The sequence below is a fragment of the Fringilla coelebs genome, assembly GCF_963513975.1.
Source record: "Fringilla coelebs genome assembly, chromosome: 3".
NCBI classification, from domain to species: domain Eukaryota; kingdom Metazoa; phylum Chordata; class Aves; order Passeriformes; family Fringillidae; genus Fringilla; species Fringilla coelebs.
The window spans coordinates 46,814,663-46,831,848 of record NC_140030.1 but is presented as its reverse complement, the minus strand read 5'-3'; the positions used below and the strand labels follow the sequence as shown (position 1 = coordinate 46,831,848).

Genomic DNA, 17,186 nt, shown 5'->3' with positions numbered 1-17,186 from the left:
CCTATTCTGACTACAGCTTTATCTCTGATTCCCTTGCATACAGAGTTATTACATGTATGTATGCAAATATGTGTTTATACAAATACGTATTTACACACACACACACAGACACACACACACATATATATATATATATATATATATATAAAATCACCAGTCATAGATACATAGATATATAAGGTTGTTGAAACTGGAGCATAAAACTAGTTCTCTCTCCCCTCATCCGAGCTATAACCTCAATCAGTCTTTTTTTCACTTCTTTGTGGATACCAAGCCATCAAGTCTCATTCAGCATGACTAAACAGATATCCATTGATACCTCCCTTCCTCCCTCCACCTGCAGCACTACACATTATCTCACACTGCTGTTGCCATGGACAACATCAGTGTCCCTCAGCCAGGCCAAAATCTGTCCATCTCTTAGTTCCCTGAGTCTTTGCTCTGAGATCAGCAGTTTCTTCTTGCATACAGCGTCTTTATAAATGCCCTGTGCTATCCACCCCACACAGTTGAAATTCACATCTAAGTACTCATTTTTTGTCTTGAATTACTGCAACATCACTTTCTCTGGCAGCTTCAGATTGTAGTTCCATCTGTCCAGAATGTCTTCACTAACAAAATTTGTCCCATTTGCTCATTTTTTAGCAGTGTAACCTTCCCTACGCACTCCTCTACTGATTTCATCATTCAGCCCAAGATGCCTATCTTTATCCCCAAAGACCCTCCCTTCCTCTCTACTCCCATCTGTCAGCCAGCTCCAAGAGGGCATCTTTCTCCTCCAGCCTCCTGTGATGCCTGTCTCCTCCAGTGCACGAGTGGCTTTCTGACATGTCACTACAGATTTTCTGCTGACCTAACCCACCCGGTTAATATCAGCAGGACTGCTTTCCTCTTGTCCTTTAGGTCTCTCCTTCAAAATGTTCTCTTTTTGTCTGGCGTGCAGGCAATGCAGAGCAGCTCACCACCCATCTTCAGCTTTCAGAGTGCAGCTCTTGCACAAGTAGTAAGCACTCATTGTAATTTTAGACCTTATTGAGATTAAGGCCTTAACCAGCATCTCCTGTCACTGCAGGCTTTTAAAAATAGGCTCAACATGCACAGTAATAGCAGCATGGTTGTAACCATGGCGATGGAAGGAAGGCAGGGTTTGCAGGCAGGGATCTTACCAGACCAACTGGTGTGTCTGAGGGCTGGACCAGGGCGACGCAGGGGAGAGGTTTCAGGCTCAGGAAGGGACTGGGAACCTCAAAACACATCTTTTTTCCCCAGCCAGGTCAGGTGGCCTAATAAAAAGAATAAGATAAGTATAGTTGTTCCTGCCTTGAGCAGGGAAGCCACCTGGATGGTCATTCAAGGTCCCTTTTGCTCCTGTAGCTCTGTTCTAATAGGCAGAGCTGACTCCTCCTTGTCCGTGTGCCATGTGTTGGAGCGTGTGCCAATCTTCTGCTGACACCAACAGAAGGCCTCTGAACATCAAGAAACCAGAATATCCTCATTAGGGATCTTCTTGGAGGATAGGAGAGTAATGCGTCGCTCTTTGAGCAGAGGCTGGCTTTGTGCAGCAATAAAGCATGAATATTAAACAGGAAATCAATGACACTTCTGAAACATGTCTGAGACAGAAATCCAGATGCTGTATGGGGATATAGGCCCTTAAGCCTTATGTCTATGCTACTCTTTTTTTTTCTTTTCTTTTTTTTAAAGCTGCATCTGCATAGTTGGTGGTATAAGAGGGGGGCATAGCAAGAGAAAAAGCAGATCTTGTAGCCTAGTTTCCTGAGGAAGTGGGGGTTAGGCTGTAACTCAGTGTGTTTGTACACCAGTCCTTCTCTTTACAAGTTTGCAGGCTGTCTCCAGCCAGGGAGGGGCCTTCAGGGGCAGCATTTGACTTCCCTGCCCTTTCTCCAGGGCAGGAGCTCCTGCAGGGACATGGGCTGGGCGTGGTGGCAGCAGGAGCAGGGTGCTGCAGAGCCCCTGGAGCAGCTGAGCAGGGGCTGCAGTAGGGCTTGTGCAGTAAATGTGACTGGGCACCAGGCATCTGGGGCTGTGGGAGAGCCAAGAGCACCAGGATGTAATGTGGGAAGGACTCTCACTGTGAAGTTAGCATCACACGTCCAGATGAGCTGGAAATTCACTTGCACTAGTTCCACTGATCAGGCGATGGCTTAGTCTTGAAAAATAAAAGACAAAATAAAAAATAAAAAAAAAGAGGTTACACTGAATACTGATAACATTTTAAATCCTTAGAATATTTCAGCAGAATAAATGCTTTTGTGTGGCTTCTGCACTGCAAAGAGGTTTATATTAATGTAGCACAATCCTGGAATTACATGAGCCTTGCATATTTCTGGTTCACACTGGGACACTTGCTTTCTGAGGGAAAACCTGTTGTCTTTAAGGACAGTGTGAAAGAATAAAGACTTGATCTAGAACTTGAGGCTGAAGCATTACATCAGTGCAAAGTCTTTTCATTCATAGTTCTAGTGTGTTGTCCTGAGAATTTAATTTCCTGTTTTCACTATGGGAGAGTCTTTTTCGGAAGCCACTAAACAGCAGGGGTAGTTGTTTAAGGTGTTTTTTGAAGGTAAATTGTCAAAAGACAGTCAATTTTGTGGTTGGTTTTTTTATTTATTTATGTATTTATTCATGTTATTTCCTGAATACAGAACCCAGCAACATAAAGTCTCGTCATTAAAGTAAGTAAATAAATAATCAGGGAAGTAGCATGAGAGACAGCCCTCTTTCTTTTTTTCTTTTTTTTTTTCACTTATCCCCATCCTCAGCCTATTGGTGAGTTTTCCTAGGTTTTGCAATGCTTCTCAGATTTCAAGGTTATATTCTCTTCCGTTTTGTCTTATGTGACAATGAAGGACCCTATTTATTTTCTTTACTTGTCTCGCTATTAAAAAAAATAAACCAGAAAGTCAAGTTTTTTGTTCTTCTATTTCCAGTACTCTTGTTTATTTTGAAACTTCCAGAAAGAGATAAGAACAGCTTAAGAAAAACGCTCTCCAGAGTAATCCCTTAAAGAGCAGCAAACAAACACTGCAGATTGGTCCTAAAGGCTGTGCTTCCTTTCTGGGGAGGAGGAGAGGTGGGGAGAGAGGATGTTTTCTTTTTAGCTCTGCTCTAATCATCCGATCTGGGATTTGATAAGCTCCACACGTCTGAAACCGCTGCCTCCTCCTGTCTTCCCCCTTCCTGCCTCTCAGAAGATTAAAGTGAACATGGCAAAAAGGAAACAGTTTATTTTCAGCTTGTTGTAGTTAATAATTAGTTTACAGTGCAGCATTCTCATTGTTTGTATTCTAATCGTGTTGCTATATTCTTTCCTTGCACTGTTTACTTTTCACATCACGGGCCTTCTTTGATACAGAAATAGATTTACAAATAGCCCATTCTTGCAGAATTTCAGCCTCTTTTCAGCATTTTTATATTGCACATCAGGAAGTGTGACACATGTAGGTGGGCTATCTTCTGCAAAGGCTCACCTTGCCTGCCCCCTTCCCCCACCATGCTTTCTTTTCACTTTGTGACAATTGGGAATTACAGAAGTCGTGAAACCACAATAGGAAGTGATCAAGCCATTAAAGTATTACATGTACAAGATATAAGTATCATTTGGCTCATTTAAAATTAGCTAAATCCATGTATTGACTGAACGACAAGAAGTCCTTAGTAAACACCCCCAATTTGTCCTAAGAGATACTTGTGCTGAATTCTTTTAACCTTTAAAGCCTCAAAGTAAATTTGCCAGGACTTTGAGACTGTGTGTTCCCATGTGTGTATTTTTAATGATTTTTTCCATAATGGGAATGGCTGACATTATGGGTACTGTAATATTGCAACACTAGCTAATGTATTCTATATATATTCTCTGTGTATGTGTTTATTGTATGTCATGGAAAAAATATCATTAATTAAACCCATGCACACTGATCAAAGCACAAAAATATTTATTGTATAACTAAGATTCTCTCTTAAGGGGAAGGGGAAATTTGTTTGTAATAACAATTGCTTACAAAAGCAAATTTTTGTATACAGAAAAACTACATTTGCATTGCACTGTAATTGCACTTCTAAATGGCCTTTACTGCTTCTGCAGAAGGTTTGTAAATACACTGTTTTGCCAGTTTCTGCTAAAGGTCCTTCTGGGTCAATCCTGTATCTTTAGAAGGAAGGCATTTTCTTCTTTGAAACAAACTGGAAAATCAATTATTAAAACAAAAGCTTCTGAAACCTTGAATTATGCATGGGGTTTTTTTCCCACTGTATTTTTTAACTTTCATAATGGTGTGACTACTTATTTCTGGCCATAGAAGTGTTTCACTGATGCCTCTGGGATACTGGGCAGGTAAGGATGAGCAGGCTGAGGGTCTGGGAGAGGGATGCAGCACTGGCTCTAGCCACCATGTCCCCGCATCACTGTCTGCCTGTGCCTTCCCTCAGCCCCAGAGATGCCCAGCAGCATTTCTAGGAGCCAGCTCAGAGGGATAGAGAGTTCAGTCTATTTTTAGGACTATGGTCTCCATTCATTTATTTTTTAAAAAATTGTTTGGGCATAATATTTCTCGTTTTTCTGCAAAGTGAAACGCAAGTGCTCTTCCCGTAATTAATGAAGTATTTTTTCTACTATTTTGAGAACTGAAGTGTGCTGCTGCAATCACATGCCCCTCATATGTAACACTCTCAGTCTGAGTGCCTACTCAGTATTGAGCTTGCTAATAGCTTCCCCTATGGATTGCTCAGCCCCGTGGCTGCCCACGGCCTCCTGACCCAGGACAGGAGTTCCAGGGGGAGGCAGAGCTGTGCACAGCATGTGCTGGCTGTCAGCTCACACAGAGCTGCACAGCTGACCAGGGGTGCCACAGGCTTTGGGCTCTTCTCAGACCGCTTTCAAAAGGCAGGATTTGTGAATGGGCCGTGAGTGCCATCGCCATCACCTTTCTGTCACCAGTGGCTTTGCTGTGCTATTCTCCACTTGCTCACCCTAACCACTGGCTGTCCCACTGAGGGTTTATTGGCATCTTTTTGATTCTTTGCATCTGCCTCTGCTGGGTCTCTGTACACGTCCACCCTCTCTGCCTCTGCTGGCGCTTTCCACACAGGAGTTGCTGGTTGGATGGTGCCGTGTTTCCAGATCCCAGCTTTATGCTTTCAGCTCTGCCATGTTACAAAGCCAAGCTGATGCATGGAAAAGGAGTTGTGAATGAAGATTTTGTTTAGTTTATCCAGCTTGAAAGTAGAAAAAGGGGACAGGTACTGATACCACCGATACTGAGCTGGCAGTATCGAAGGGCTTGAACTGCCTGGGTGAGGGGCACAGCCCAGGGGGAAGGAGAGCAAGCAGCTTTGGCAGGGCTGGGAGCCACAGAACGTGGCCAACAGCTGACAGCAGCCCGTCTGCTAAAGGTGAGTCAATACAGCAGCTCAGCTTTTGATCTTTAGCACAGTTGGTGGGTTTCTTTCTCTTCATATCTCCATTTTATTAAATCGGAAAAAGTTCGAGCAAAGCCTCTGTGTTTTCCCAGTGTTTTCCTCCCACGTTTCCTGTTTCTTAAGACTTGTTGCCACTGCAGTGGTGACTTTGCATCTGAGTTCCTTTTGCTCCAAATGGAAAGGGCAGACGTGTTTTTAGACAGGAACAAGTTTAATGGTGCAGGCAAACATTCTTGTTTTGAAACTTCTAAACTACTTTTGGACTCCTTTAACAGAGGGACTTAGTTATCCTTATTTACATCCTGCATGTGCGGAAGCTTTCCAGTAACTGTTTTAGAAACCCAGTGACTTTGACATGAAAAAATGCAGAGTGCCTCTCCCATAGCCACTGTCCTCTTTCCAAGTTTTGGCACTGTTGCATGGGAGGACAGAATACTAGAATAGTATTGTCTTAGTATAAGTCTTCTAATAGTGTTGGTGCTTGGTGTTTTTTTTCCCTTTGCATTTGTCCAGAGTTGTGTCTGGACTTGTTGCAAGAGCAGATTTTGTTGGGAGCTCTCTCTTTCTGCCCTCAGCTCTCTCTCCCCAAGCCTGTTGATGACAAGGCTTTTTCATATCATGTGCCAGCTATCTGGGACCTCACTTAGAAAAGGGGTGGTTTCAGGCTAACAGGGAGGCTTTTGTCTCTGTGTAAGAACAAGCCTATAAGCTTCCCTTAAACTTTAAATGTTTTATTGTTGGAAAGATTTCAGATGTTCACAGGATAAGGGCTCTTTATATGTAATCTGGCATTGCACAGTAAAGGATTACTTTATGTAAGTTAAGATGTGCAGTTCCTTTATAAACTGGCTGTGTGAATTCAGCATGTAGGATATTGTTTTTCTCCTTCTGTACAATGTTGCTTCTAGAAGGGGTTTCTTGGTTTTGGTCAGTTGGGGTTTTTTTTTTGATTAGTTGGTTTTTGGTTTTAGTAAGGTTACAAATCTTAGGTGGTGGGAATAGGTGGAAAATGCTGCATGCACTCTATTAAAAACTGAACATGTGTGGTTCCATAGATTTGTTCAAACAGCAGTGTCAGCAGAGTCCTGGGTGACAGAATCCTCAACCAGTCTGTTAAGGGTAACTCGAGATTGTTAGAGCAGAGTCCTAGTGACCTACTACTGAAAAGAACTTTCTGGACCAATTCATGCCCCCAAATCTCTGTGGTATGATGTAGTGTAACATAAGCATGACTGACATTGAAACAGATAAAAAAGGCAGGCTATTACGCTGAAGAGACTAACCAACACTTTCTTTCAAAGTGGATCCAGCTCATTTACTGGTTACACATCCTGATCCAGACATGTTCCTTTGTAAACTGTTCAGCATGAAAAACTTAATCTTCCTAGTTTTTGCCAAGTAAAACAGCAGCCCAAGCACCAGGAATGCCTGCTTCTACTTGAGGTTTGAAAAAACAGCAGCAGAAGCATGTTGCTAACAGAAAACTGACAGATGTTCATAATTATGTAGATTTTCTTCTGTGTTTGAGTGCCATAAACTCAATTGCATCTACTGGCATTTGAAAAGTATGTGAGACCGCTTATGACTTCAACCAGCCACTTCCTCCAGCTGGGTGAAACTCATATGAACTGCAACATGTACAAGACCAGCACCCTCTGTGTGGCTGCTTTTATGCTTCAGTCATGTTATTATCTGTTTTCAATGGTGAGTAAATTGTCACTGAAGAGTTTTTGCTTCAATGAACAATCAGGAGTTTTGTGGGTTCACATCTAGGATTATTCACAATGCATTTGATTCAAAAACTCTTGAAGTTGGTGAGTGCTGATGGCTTTGGGAGTGCAGGGTTGAAAAAAAAGTACTTACCATGTCTGCTTTCAGTGATTTCTCTTTGTCAGCAGTAATAAACTTAATTCTGATTCCAGTATGAACTGACAAAAACACATCTGAAAGCTGATGAGGAAAAGTAGAGGTTGTCTCATGAAGCAGACAATGTCATGAAACCGAACACACAAATGATGTCTATTTATGCTGCTTGCCACATCATTTCACAAAATGCTTCTTTACAAAAAGAAAGTAACTTTTCCACATGGCTACATAACTACATTGCTGATATAAGTGTAACACTAGGAGGGGGATATGGGTTTTTGGTAAAAGGGGGCAGTGTGTTGAAGCTCATGCTGCCTGTAGGAAAAGGCTGGCCCTGGCAGATAATAACTCTGATTATCCCCCAGAAGTGTTTTGCTGTCTTTCAAATCATGTTGCTCTGAGATTCAGCACAACGTTTTGTGTCCATTGGTGGGCTAAGGATTTTCTGTATCTTACCATGTAGGAGGAGATGCTTGGACAGCTTTCATTTGGACACTGGCTGGACAAACTGTTTGCTTCCTCTTCTATTTGTTATGCTAATTGTAAAAGAAGCCTATATTGCCTTGATTAATTGTCTTGATTGTCTGTATTAATTTATTTTGCATCTCCTGTGCTGTACTCTCCAAAGTGAGCAGAGTTTTTCTAAAACGTGCTCATCAAAATTTGGAGATATGTATCATGATCCAAAGCCTTCAAGAAAAAGCAATATTTCCCCTACATTCTTGAGTAGAATGAAAATCATTAAGACAAAAATTGAGTTGTGTACGTGCCCCCAGACTGAAGACAAATAAAAAGTGAATAATCTTTGGTTTACTCTGCATGATATGTCCCGCCCTCACCCTCAATTATTCAGCAAAATACTTCCCTTCCCTTCTGTCTCCCTGTTCCACCTCCAAGCCTCTCTTCTCCTTTGCAGCCTAAGAGATAGAGCACATTTTTGGCCATCATCTAAAACCAAGCCAAAGGCTTCCCCAAGCTTTCTATCTGCCATCCCTACAGTTCTGAAAATCTTGCAGGGCTAGAGATGTGGCAAACTGTGTGGCTGCCTCGGATTTAACAAGACACTCCTTTCCCTAATCCTCTTGCTAGTTTTGGTCATACATGGTCTCAGTGGAAGGCTTGGGCTAGACTCCTTTGGCATGTATTAAAGCAGCAGCATGCTGTAACATAGGAAAGTTACGTGTTACAAGTGGAGCTGTACTCTTGGTCCATCCTTTCCATCTTTTCCTCCCTTTTACCCTAGAGTTAGCACAGGCCTCCTTTTATTTTATTTTACTTTACTTTATTTTATTTTATTTTATTTTATTTTATTTTATTTTATTTTATTTTATTTTATTTTATTTTATTTTATTTTATTTTATTTTATTTGTTTGTTTATTTGTTTGTCTTGGGTTTTTTTGGAGTCAATCCTCAAAGAAACTTGTCTGAAGAATTTCCCCAGTTGGATTTAATCCTGGTTGCTGCACAGGCACTTGTGCTGGGGTGAGGGAGGAAGGGAGAGAGGAAGGGAGCACTGCCAGGGCTGCATCCAGAAGCTCCACACCAGTGCTGGGGGAGTTCAGCCCCTTTTGGCAGTGGTGCCAGTCCTTGTCTTTCAAGTATTCCTGGGACCGGCAGCATGGACTACAGAGTTCCCTTATTTGTCACTCCTCTGAGGAAATTTTAAATCAGACTCACGGTGTAGAAGTAAATAATGAGCTAATCCAGAGTTGAGGTGCCATTGGATTGTTTTGGACCTGGCTCATTTCCTAAGCTTCTAATTTTTCTGCATGCAGATTTTATCCAATTAGTTCGGAGGCAGAAGTGGAGTTTCTTGACTTGATGTTTTCTTTCCAGGCCAAATGCCTGGAAGCTAGGGAGGGAAATAGATGGAGCTGGAATAATAACCACCTTCCCTGTTTGAGCAAAGCAGTTAAGACCCACTTTTTTTTCAGTGTTTTCATAAACTCTGCCAAGCTGTACAAAAGGTGATGGGAGAGGAGGGGGTGTTCATTTTTTTTCTTTATTCCTTGATATACCCACTCTTTTTCTCAATTGCTAAACAAAGAAAGCAAGCAGAGAAGATGCTTACATTTTTACCTTTCTGTTAGAAAATGTCTGTTCCTAAAATCTCTCACAACAGCCTCCTCTGATTTGTAATGATGCTTTTTTCTTTTCTCCCCACCCTGATTCCTCCACTCAAATGAAGTCTGAGCTTTATAACATCAAATGCCTGTTTGCTAATCAGGACTTAAAGCAATGTGATTCCGTTTCCAGGTTTTAGAGGAATTTTTATTTGGTTATTCCTTAATAGAAATTCTAATTTTGTAACTGCTTTTTATGTAATGATGACCGGTAAAAATAATTTGATTTAAGAAGCCATTCCCCTTTTGTTTCCTGTTTATGCCTACAGCGTCTTTCAGGAGAGGTGCTGGCACAAGAGTCGCTGTTTCTGCAGCTGAGGCAGGTTTTCATGATCAGTAGTGCAGGGCTCCAAGTCATCTGTGTATAGCTGTGAAGTCACTCATCCAGCAGTAATTTCACAGATACCTCTCTGGTGAGAAGTTCAGCCATGTACTTGGGGGAGAATGGGACTTAGAAGCAGTTCAAATTTAGTCTGGCTTCACTGGTGTGGACACCTGGCCACTGAAAGTTATGTTCTTCTCCATTTGCTGCACAGTTACCCCTCCCAACCCTGAGCACCAGCAGAATCCTTGCCTCCTCCCTCTTCTAGGAGTTTACAAACTAAACATTTTAACATCATTGTTAGTCTGTGCTCCACTAGTTGTTCTTTCAAAGATTTCGCCTTAAGGGAAAATAAAGCTTAGCTGTCATTTGAAATTTTCTCAAGGTCGGCAAAATGATGGCATTTGTCACTTTTGCTCTCCATCTTCTTCAAACGGGCCCTAGTGTGTGTCAAGCTGGATATTGTGTTGGCTTCCTTCTTCTCCCTCTTTGTTCTCCTAGAGAATGCCATGTAATTAATACAGTCTAAAAGTGAAGTGTGGCACAACCCCTTTTTTCCCTTTGTGTAGTTTTCAAACACGGAGGCTGTCATGAACCTACGTGCATCCAATTCCAAAACCAGTTTGTTAAAACGGAATGACTTAGAGATACTGGGCTGACCAATGTTTTTAGGGTTGGATCTAAAATAATTGGCACACTTGCTGTGTGCTGCTGTGCATTTCTTGTTGTTGACCTTGCCTCCCTAAGTCTGAATAGCCATCATGTCAGTGACAGTGATGTGTCTGAGCAGTCTGAGGGAGTCCTGCAATTATTTTAATATTTTCTGTAATACTAGTGGAATTCAATAATTAGTTGTGAAGGTTCAGATCCAATTAACTCCTTTCCTAAACTGGGAAAAATGGTGGAAGTTGGCGATAAATGTTAGTAGAGAGAGAAGAAAGTGTCACATAATTTGTGGTGTTCCAGTCACTTATTATTTTTCTCCTTTTCTCTCTTATTTTACAGGGCATGTTTTCAAGCCATTTGTGAGGAAATGTGGTGAATGTAAACTTGTTCTCTTCAGGCGGGAAATTGTGGTAAGTGGTGCTGTCTTGATCATTTTTGGTTTTCCACAAGAAATTTAGAAAGATTGTTTTATCTTTTTTCAGTTTTAATTTTTAATGATTTTTTTTTCGCTCTGGAAAATAGAGAGATATAGTTGATTATATGTGTTCTTTCTCTGGTATGGAGACTCGCAGTTTGAGAAGCACTGACAGAGAACAGCATGCTGGGCCTCAGGGCAAGGAATGTGTTTTCATTTGCTCCAGTGGCATCTGCTTATTGTGTTTGTAGCTGTTCCATTCTGCTGAAGAGTGGTTGAGCTAAAACCTGGAGTAGAAGAAATAAAAAGGCCTAATTAAAAACCAAGGGCTACAAAAAAACATGCTAGCAGTATAAAAGATCAGGAGAAAGGAAATGCAGAGGGAGTATGTATTTCCCAAAGTGGTGGGGGTGTCCAGTCCCTCTACAATCTTTACATCTCTTCTCAGAATGTCTGACACCCTTGCCATGTGGAACTAGGATGATTTGCATATGTCTGAGCGATAAGGAGATGGTTAGTGTGTGCTGTACCAGTTTTCCTACTGCTCCTTTCCATACCAGATGACAAGCTTTGCTGCTTGTCTGACTGTGTTGTATGCAACACTTCCAGAGGCATCAGCCTCCAACAGACTTCTCTGGTCCTCAGTGCTTTGGAAATATGGCACATCATGTGTCTGTGCTGCTGAGCTGCACCACTCTGAAGTAGAAGGAGAGAGAGAAGAGCAGGAGGTAATTAGTGGCATGTCCCAACTAGAGGGAAGTGATTCAGAGAAAGCCCTTCAAACCTGCAAAAAATAAAGGCAGCAGATCTGGAGCAGTCAGTGGGCTCACCTTGCTTTTCCCTCCAGGAGACCGTCAATATACACAGTTCTGGATAGTACCAATCAATCACCCTTGGGAAAAGAAACATGTCAGCAGAAGACTGTGTCCCTGCTTTCCCTTGGCCAAGCAGGGTGTTGGGCTGGTGCTTTTTCTCCAGGCAGAATGCGCAGATTGCAGATGAAAACTGGTTTATTCTCCATTGGCAGAAGACTTAAGAGTCAAATAGCCTGCAGGGTAGAAAACCAAAAATTAAAGACTGGCTCTGTGAGAACACTTGTTCTTTTCTACCATTTAAAAACCCCTAGATGTTGTTACATCATATAGAAAAATCTGGATTAGCTAGCAGATGTTTAAATGTAGATCACTTACCCTTCTGCAGAACGTTTACTCTAAGAGACAGGAAAAGAGGATAGCCAAGCCCAGAAATTCACAAAGAAGCTGGCCAAACACATGAAAAGTCCTGCCCATTTGTTCCTGGGTAAACTCTTCTGCAGCTCACTCTTTTAAATTATTTTCTCTCTTCTGATCAGCTTTTCTGACAATTGTGCATGTTATAAGTTTGCATCTATATCCCTATGAGAAATACAAACAATTTTTTTAACTAGAATTTGGTTGCAGGGTCACAGATGAGCCACAGATCAGAGCATGAGTTCATTAGTCCATGAGATTTCGTGGTGACTTCCACAAAACTTTGTGACATTACTACAAACGATATTTAGTTTTCTTTTTGGTGGTAGTACTGATACTTGTTCCTAAAAGTTGTCCAGTGCTCTTCCTTAAAGATTGGCTGAACTTTGTGTGGGGTATGACAAAGTTCACAGGTGAAAGAGGAGGACTATTTGGAAGTAGTGATGCTATGCAACACCAAAGAAAAAAAAGTTTATCAGCAGCCCTGGTAGTTGGATGGTTGTGTTCTAATTTCCATTCAAAGATGCTTGTTAAGGTCAGCCTGGTCTCCATGGCTGGCCCTCATAAGAGAGCACAGTTCAGGAGCAGCAAGGGGAAAGTGAGAGAAGCATGCTTCTTAGAATTGTGGAATGGAATAATCCTGGTTGGAAAAAACTGCTGCGAAACTGCCAAGAAACTCGAACAAACTGTGGTCTTGTCCAAACCCCCACTTGAAACAGGTCCTATTAGGTCAGCTTGCTCAGGGCCTTGATTTTCAAAATTCAGCTGCCTGGATACTTTACAGCCCTTCTGGGCATCTGTTATGTCTGACCATCCTCAGAGAGAAAAAGGTGCTTTCATCTTGCTTCTGTTGTTTGCTGTCTGTCAGTGCAAACTCTGCATCTTCTCTGCCTGTGAGAGGGAACTCTCAAAGGAGATCTCAAAATCAGGAACATTGCTTCACGTGGCTCCATGGAAAATGGTGTCATGCAGATACAGTAAACTTGCTAGTGGGGAAAAAACCAAACGACAATCTGGTTCACAGAGGTTCTACCTGGGCAATGTTTCTCAACCTATAGCTGATGTTCAGACTCAAAGAGCACGGCTGCTTGACTTGGCTGAATTCTGAAATGTGGAAGAGGATTAGCTGACAAACTGAAAACTGCCAGCTTTCCTCACTTGCTTATAGTGATGTAAGTCAATGAAAAGAGGCACTTCTCACTGCTGGGTTGTAAACATCCAGGAATTTTTTCAAGTCAGTCTGGAGCTGGGTTTGTGCTCCAGGATTTTGCTCTAAAATTTGTTTTCCTGTAGCCATTAAGATACATAAACAGAGCGCAAATTTTCTTTGTTTTCACAGCTGTTCTTTTCACGCTTCCCACTTCAAACTATTTGCAGCATCTTGTTTTGAGGTAGAATAATCAGGGACCTTGATTTTCTCATATGTGAGGATCTCTGAAATATCTCTGACCCTACTATATGTTTGCCTATGGCATTACGAATTCCCAGGGAGTTTAAAAATAATCGCAGAAAATGTAATGACAAGGGAACAGTTTTGCCCAGCCTCTGTCCCTAACCTACTGAATCCAAGAAGTACTGGACATCAAGAGGACGTTTTGAATTTATCTTGACATAGCTCAGAGGCTCAGCAGTTATTTGTTCATCTTGTATCAAAGTCCTAGAAAAGGTCACGCAGCCTCTAGATCAAAAACTCATAATGGATTTAAGAGCTGATTAGAGACGTATACTTGGATGCTGGGAGGGGAATCTTGGCTGAATTTAAAACTCCCTCAGCTAAGCTGATGACAGTGTGAGAAGACCCTTCATTTGATGAGATTTCTGTGAAGCAGCCTCGTGGATGCCAGAGCAGATATTCGTGTGGCACTGTAGGGTGACCGTGGCATGTCACGAACGGCCACCCTTCCACATCACAACGAGTCACAAGACTGATGTAGGACAGAAAACCTTGGGGTGGTTTCTGTTGTGTTTTTGTGTTTTTTCCCACAGTCACACTGCTCTTTGCCAGTCCACACTACCCTTGAAACTCTTGTCTTTCATAACATTTTTTGTATTTCTAAGCTTGACTTACACTGTAGAGTTTGGGGTTCTGTCCCTGTCCCTGGTTACAGCCATCAAGACCAGAGGAGAATAAAGCTTTGAAGTGAATTGAGGGACTGCTGTACCAGAAACCTGGCCTGCATCTTTCTGCACCAGGTGTGCAACTGAGCATTCATCCATTTCCTATAGATTTCCTCTTCCCAGAAAAGCTGTGAATGCTTCAAACACAGGCCTTGATGTTGAAGGTGTATCTCAGGGCCTGAGAGTCCATGGCTCTTTTCCCTCTGAATTTAGACAGGGATACCTTCCCAAGTTGAGTTATTTTTGATGTTTCAGCTGAAATCTGAGAAACTTTGCTTCTATTTGCACACTTCTCTGTAGACTAGAAGCAACTGCACATTTTATACAATGGATTCAGTTCTTATATCAGTAGCTCAGATAAATCAAGGAAAATTTGGATTTCTGCACATACATTCATCTGCTATTTTGGAGGTTTCCCCCCATATTAGAAGAGTTAGGTTTTTCTTCTCTCTTTACTTAAAAAAAAATAGCATGTAATGGCTGCTTTGATTTTAAGAAATTACATAAAGCCAAATTTTATATTTTTATATAAGAAATTATATAAAACCAGCATCTTTATACATAGTAAATTTGTTTGCCTTTAGAAAGACTGTGATGCCCTGTGCATTCCTGGGTGTCCAATTTGTATGGCACAATTATTTATATCCCTGATGTCTACCAAAAATACTATTGAACTTCTCTTGGTAATTCTTCACACCTGTCAGGTTTCTGACAGAAAGTGTTACAGAGCAACTATGTATTATCTGTGCTCTCACTGCAAAAATTAGCTGCTGGGGCTTTATTACATGTATTCTGCCATACCCACTAGAGGATTTGCTCGAGCCATTAGCTGTTCTCTGTAATTAGGGCTGACCTGGTGTATTTTGGTCCTATTTCTAGCAGCTTTTAGTTTTCTGAAGTCATTTATTTGGGCACTGATGTGCCTCAGTAGTGTTCTTCTGTTGCTTATCTTCATTATCCCTTCCTATGGGCCGAAGATTATCTTTCTTCTTAGGATGGAAAGCGTGGGAAATGCTTGAACATTTTGATATATTTGGGGCTTACCAAGATTTGCTATGCTATGATTGTAATACCTTCAATTTTAGTCTGTTTCTCTTCTTCCAGTCTAATCCATTCAGAAGATGTGAACGTGGATGCTGCTGGGTGTAGTAAATGTTCAATCTGGTCCATAAGATTCCTGAGGAATGTGGCTTGCCCCCTGCCCAGCACTGCATGTGTCCAGTCCCAACCAGACTGGATTTAGTCTGCTCTCTGTGAAGCATTGTTACACTCGTGTTCCCTTTATTAAATCAGATAACCCTACACAGCGAGGTTACGTTCCAGTCTCCTGCAGGAGAGATGTTTGTGTCTCAGACTCTGTAATTTTCCTACATTTCACTGGTAATTCATTTAATATAGCTTTTTGTCCCTTCTTCCTCCCCCCCACCAAGTCTGAGGTGATCCAGTTGTTGGAGTTACTCAGCAAAAGGGAGTTGATCTGTGGGCCATCTATGTGGATGTCTGTCCTGCTGTAGCCCCTGGAGAAGGAATAGGGAAGGGCAGGTAAAACAGCAGATGGAACAGAGCACTTCACACAGGAGAGCTGTATTTCCCTGCTCTCTTGGCTGGCTCAATGGCAAAGACATTTGCAGTGGGTCATGATGTTACAGCAGCTTGAGTATCCATCATAGGGTTGAGCAAGTGCTAAATTGGTTGTGGGGTTTGGTGTTTGTTTTTGTTTTAATCTAGATAATAAACCTTCCAGTTGCTCTGTTAAAAGAAAAACATTACATTTTGAACATTCTGACGTTGCATTAGGGGGTGTTACATCAATGTTGCTCTTTTCTCTGTGTGCCTTGGTGCAGTTGATACAAAAGCTCTTGTTCCATCACTCGGGCATGTTTCACACCTTATGCTCCCCTTCCTGCCGTGCAGAGAACTGAGTGCAAGCACCTGCCTGATCCTGATTCAGGGCCATGCCACCCTTCAGGAGCTCAGAATTAGCTATGGAGCAGCCTTGCAGCTGCTCTCATGGCCAGCTCTGATCACTCACAGCAAAACTGCAGCTCCAAGCAGGCAGGTGCCACCCAACTGCTCGTGGGATCCTGGAGCACTGTAGGTGGGATCTCCAGGGAATTTAGTTGCTAGGAAGCATCACCTCCTTAGTGAGCTCATACAAATTAAGGTTTATTTTTTCAGAGGTTAGTAATTTAGTCGTGTTTGGGAGTTTTCTGCAGAGATCAAAACACAAAGATCTTGCCTTGACACTTTGCAAGTTTATGGTCCAAATCACAAAACCTCTCAAGCTGTTCAAGGAGAGACCAGAAGCTTTTCACATGAATAAATCACTCCAGTTTCCCATGCCTTGCTTCAGAATTAGCTTGAAAAATTTTGGCTGACGTCATGCCAAAAATCCAAAACAGCAACAAAGCAAGGGGGAAAAAAGCCTCCCAGCAGACACCCAGCATGGAAAATATTGCCAAACTTGGGTCTGTTTGTGCCAAGTTTATAATCAGGCAGCAACAGGGTCTTAGCAGGTAATGCTCTCAACCCACAGCTAATGAGCCCTGCAGTGTAGGGAGTGAGGAACACTGTAGAGAGAGCCTGCATAATGCTGTGTGCAAGACACAGATCATATCTGGGAATAAAAAGAAAGGAGAACATGATCTCTGGGCATCAGATAAGGCCATTTCTATATATTGTATATAGAAATGTATATTGTATGTCTGTATATTAGTCTTACTAAAGGAATAAGTGTTGTAATGACAAATAGATCTATAGGTAGAGTATCAGGCATGTGGGCAAATGTAGATTTTCCTGACCTAAGTGTGCTGTATTTTGCAGTCCCAGCCACAGCACTGCTTTTCTTCTATATTTCTTTTATGAAATACAGGAGGAGAGAGATGGTTAAAGTAATTTTCTCAGCATTAATTCTGCCTCATCAATACTTCATGGATTTAATAGATTTTAGAGTTACAGTCATTTAGGAGACTATTTTATCAGCCAGGTTCAGTGGAGGTTGCTGAAAC

The 17,186-nt window shown here is 41.8% G+C and overlaps 1 protein-coding gene across 3 annotated transcripts in view; it reads left to right on the top strand.

The window, feature by feature from the left end:
* The window catches only part of FYN (FYN proto-oncogene, Src family tyrosine kinase), a 138,382-nt gene that overhangs the window by 50,020 nt on the left and 71,176 nt on the right, over positions 1 to 17,186 (top strand). For all 3 annotated transcript variants that reach the window (XM_084203509.1, XM_084203508.1, XM_084203507.1), the window contains exon 2: positions 10,756 to 10,826. The gene's annotated coding sequence lies outside the window, so the exon portion shown is untranslated. The remainder of the gene's footprint in view (positions 1 to 10,755; positions 10,827 to 17,186) is intronic.